The sequence below is a fragment of the Mauremys reevesii genome, unplaced genomic scaffold (assembly GCF_016161935.1).
Source record: "Mauremys reevesii isolate NIE-2019 unplaced genomic scaffold, ASM1616193v1 Contig35, whole genome shotgun sequence".
Taxonomy (NCBI): domain Eukaryota; kingdom Metazoa; phylum Chordata; order Testudines; family Geoemydidae; genus Mauremys; species Mauremys reevesii.
In genome coordinates, this window is record NW_024100846.1 from 242,502 (window position 1) to 247,124 (window position 4,623).

General features: G+C 50.3%; 2 non-coding genes across 2 annotated transcripts; both read left to right on the plus strand.

Moving 5' to 3' along the window:
* Positions 1-74, plus strand: TRNAT-UGU. The gene has a single exon. It is a non-coding gene; the product is annotated as a tRNA-Thr (tRNA).
* A 4,477-nt stretch (positions 75-4,551) lies between these two features.
* Positions 4,552-4,623, plus strand: TRNAG-UCC. Its single transcript has one exon. It is a non-coding gene; the product is annotated as a tRNA-Gly (tRNA).

Consider the following 4,623-nt stretch of genomic DNA (forward strand, 5'->3'; position numbering starts at 1 on the left):
GGCACCATGGCTTAGCTGGCTAAAGCACCTGTCTTGTAAACAGGAAATCCTGGGTTCAATTCCCAGTGGTGCCTTGTTGACTAACTCTTGGGCAACCTCGTATTGACTACTGTGGGAAGACAAAACACAGAGCTCTTTGGTCCAGCCCAGTATAGTTGTTTAAATTATACTCACAGGCACTGATAACAGACTTACTGAAAATTTGGGAGTTAAGAGCTGATAGGTCAGTGTTCCAGCCTGTCACAGATGACCCCCCTCCCTCTGGGACAGGGGCAGGTCTGGGCTCTCACACTGAATGGCTCATTGTGGCTGGCAGAACCTGTGGGCAGCTTGTTTAGTTTGCACCGAGGGTTGAGTCCTGCTTTGTGCACCGTGTGTGAGGATGAAAATCCTAAACTGCCCTTTGAAATAACGAATGCAGCAGGACGTGTTATTGTCTCTGCCCCAAAGCAGACAGACCAATGGAGAAATGCCATTGAGTCCAGGCTAATACTCCACTGCCATTTTACCTTGTTTGCTTGCTAAACTCCCTCCCAACCTTGAGGGCTCCCAGAGCCCGGTATTGAGCCTGAGCCGAGAGGTCTACGCTGCAAATTTACCACCCCATGGCCCTAGCCTGGGAGCCTGCACTGGCACGGGACAGCACTGGGTGTTTCATTGCAGTGTGGACATAGCCCAGCATTATGTCTATACTGCCATTAACACACCCAAGTCACTATTCTCAAACCCTGGGTCAGTTGATTCAGCGTAGACACTTGGGCTTCAGCCCAGCCTCCAAGACCCCATGAGGGGTGAGGGTCTCCGAGCCTGGGCTCCAGTCTGAGCCCAGATGTCTACGCTGTAGTTTTTAGCTCCACAACCTGAGCCCCAGGAGCCCAAATCAGATCATCCAGGCCAGCCGGGCCAGTGGGATTTTATCACAGTCTAGATGCCCTCTCAGGGTATGTCTACACTGCAATGTAAGCCCAAGGTTAGTAGAAGTCATGTCAGCAGCCCCAACACATAAACATAAACCACAAGGGAAAGACCCACCCCCCAGATAAGCTGGGCAGTGTCCTTCTCCCTACGGTTCGTAAGTCCAGCAACCAAAAGTCCTTTAACATGAGCCATCCCCACTCTGCACCCCACTCACAGCTGTTGTCCTTAGTCAGAGCAAGCCCAGAGGTGCCTCTGTACAGTTCACCTGCCATCCTGGGTGGAAAAGGGGGGAATATAAGAAGGCACCCTACTCACTATGTTGTCTAGGGACTCACTCATCCCTCTACAGCCACCCTGTCCTAAAGTTGGTCTGACACCTAAATTTTAGCATTGGGACCCAGACCCCAGCCCACTCAGCTTTGGAACCCCTGTCCCCTGCCTAGCAAGTGCTATTGAATTGAGGGTGAGTCCCTCAATCGGGGTCTGCCAAGCACAGTTGTGCTGCCCTCGATTCACACAACAAGGATAACAACCCTTTATTTCTCCTGCCCCCAATAACATGGAGACTGGGAGTCCAGCACCAACCACAAGTGATCATTTCGGCAAGCAACCCAACCTATTTCCAACACACTGTAAAATCCACATGCAGACTCATACACAAAACCTTGCAATAAAATCTTCCTGAGCGGGTCTGAAGCACCTGCTGCTGGAGGGAAGGAGGGAGCCGTGGATTGGGATTGAGGAGCAGCATGAGGAGAAGGGGCCTGTGGGTTGGGACAGAGGAGAAGGGTGAAGAGGAGCAGGCTTGGGTTGGGAGTGAGGAGCAGTGAGCATAGGAGGGACTGAGGGTTGGGTCTGAGGGGCACTGGGAAAAGAGGCGACATGGGTTTAGGCTGAAGAGCATCTTCATTTGGGGATCCAGCAGGACAGAGGAAGGCAGCAGGTGATTCTAATTCCTTAGGGATATTCTGTGTGTGTGTGTGTGTGTGTGTGTGTGTGTGTGTGTGTGTGTGTGTGTGTGTGTGTGTGTGTGTGTGTGTGTGTGTGTGTGTGTGCGTGCAGGGGAGGAACATGCTCTATGCCCAGAGGCCTTTATTCCTCCAGGCTGCAAGGACAGAGGGGCTGTCAGGAAGTTGCCCCTTCAAACCACACACAAAAAGGCCCTTCTGAGGAAAGGGAAAATCCTGAAGAGAAAAAGTAACATCAAAGAGGACTCCAGCAAGACAGTGTAAGATCTTGGGGAGTAGTTTATCACCTGACCAGGGACTTGAACCCTGGACCCTCAGATTAAAAGTTTGATGCTCTGCCCACTGAGCTAGCCAGGCTCATAAAGAAAAACAGCAAGTTGGTGCAGAGGAGAAACTAGTCAAGAAAACAAGAGCAGGAAACAATATGGGAAACCTGCTGCCTCTCTGGCCTGGTCAACACTACGAGTTTATATCGAATTTAGCAGCGTTAAATCGCATTAACCCTGCACCCATCCACACAACGAAGCCCTTTATATCGATATAAAGGTCTCTTAATACCGGTATCTGTACTCCTCTCCGAAGAGGGGAGTAGCGCTGAAATCGGCATTGCCATGTCGGATTAGGGTTAATGTGGCCACAATTCAACGGTATTGGCCTCCGGGTGCTATCCCACAGTGCACCATTGTGACCGCTCTGGACAGCAATCTGAACTCGGATGCACTGGCCAGGTAAACAGAAAAAGCCCCATGAACTTTTGAATTTCATTTCCTGTTTGCCCAGCGTGGAACGCTGATCAGCACAGGTGACCATGCAGTCCCAGAATCCAAAAAGAGCTCCAGCATTGACTGTAGGGGAGATACTGAAGCTGATCTTTGTATGGGGAGATGAATCTGTTCTATCAGAACTCCATTCCAAAAGACGAAATGCCAAAACATTTGAAAAATCTCCCAGGCTATGATGGAGAGAGGCCACATCAGGGACTCAACACAGTGCTGAAACTTAAGGAGCTGAGACAAGCGTACCAGAAAGCCAAAGAATGAAATGGACGCTCATGGAGGGAGGGGCGGCTGATGACTGTAGCTATCCCACAGTTCCCGCACTCTCCAAAAACCATTTGAATTCTTGGCTGAGTTCCCAAAGCCTGAAGGGTCAAAAACATTGTCACGGGTGGTTCAGGGTATATGTCATTGCCCCCCCTCCCCCGTGAAAGCAAAGGGAAAAAATAATTTCTCGCTTTTTTTCAATGTCACCGTATGTCTACCGGATTCTGCTGGCACATGTTGTGCTGCAGCACTACACAGCAGCATCCCCTTCCCTTCCCTTCCCTTCCAGATGGCAGACGGTACAGTAGGACTGGTATCAGTCATCGTCATCCCGTGAGTGCTCCTGGCTGACCTCGGTGAGGTCGCCCAGGGGCACCTGGGCAAAAATGTGAATGACTCCCAGGTCATTCTCTTCTTTAAGCTTTGTCTAATGGAGATTCAGTCCTGCCTGGAATATCATAGCAGCTGGAGGCTGCCCCCCCTCCTCCTTTGAGCTCTACTTGCAGAGGCAATAAAGTCAGTGTTGTTTCAAATTCCTGCATTCTTTATTACTTCATCACACAAATGGGGGGATAACTGCAACAGTAGCCCAGGAGGGGTGGGGGAGGAGGGAAGCAATGGGTGTGGTTGTTGCAGGGGCACCCCCTAGAATGGCATGCAGCTCATCATTTCTGCGGGATGTCTGGGGCTCTGACCCGGAGTGGCTGTTTGCCTCTCTGGTTCTTTAGTAGGCTTGTCTGATAGTCTAGACAGGACTGACTCTCCCTTTAGACAAAACGTAAAGAAGGGAATGACCGGGGGAGTCATTCCCATTTTTGTCCATGCGTCCCCGGCCGACCTCACCGAGGCCGGCCAGGAGCACCCATGACAGCAGCAGACAGTACATTATGACTGGTCACTGTCATTGTCAACTTGCAAAGCAGCAGATGGGATGGGATGGCTAGTAACTATCTTTGCTAACTTGCAAAAGGCAAGGGGATGCTGCCGTGTAGCGCTGCAGTACCGCTGCCTGTCAGCACCATCCAGTAGACATACGGTGACAGTGAAAAAGGCTGAACGGGCTCCATGGTTGCCGTGCTATGGCGTCTGCCCGGGCAATCCAGGGAAAAGGGCACGAAATGATTGTCTGCCGTTTCTTTCACGGAGGGAGGATTGAGTGACAACATTTACCCAGAATCACCCATGACACTGTTTTTGCCCCATCAGGCATTGTGATCTCAACGCGAATTCCAATGGGCGGGGAGATCATGGAACTATGGGATAGCTATGGGATAGCTACCCACAATGCAACACTCTGGAAATTGACACTAGCCTGTACATGGACGCACACCACTTAATTAATGTGCTTAGTGTGGCCGCTGCACTCGACTTTATACAATCTGTTTCAAAAACAATTTCTGTAAAATTGGAATAATCCCATAGTGTAGACATACCCTGTGATTAACAACTTTGCTGGCTAATTGAAAGGCTTTGCTGGCTAATTGAAAGGCTGATGGTTCAAACCCAAGTGAAGATGGAGGTTTTTTTTAGTGATGAGAATCCAGTACATTTTAACAGGCAGAAAAGTGCCTCAATGCTGCTCTAGCCTCATTGGGGAAGCATAAGTGGCACTTTTGCCAGATGCATTGGTGGTATAGTGGTGAGCATAGCTGCCTTCCAAGCAGTTGACCTGGGTTCGATTCCCAGCCAATGCA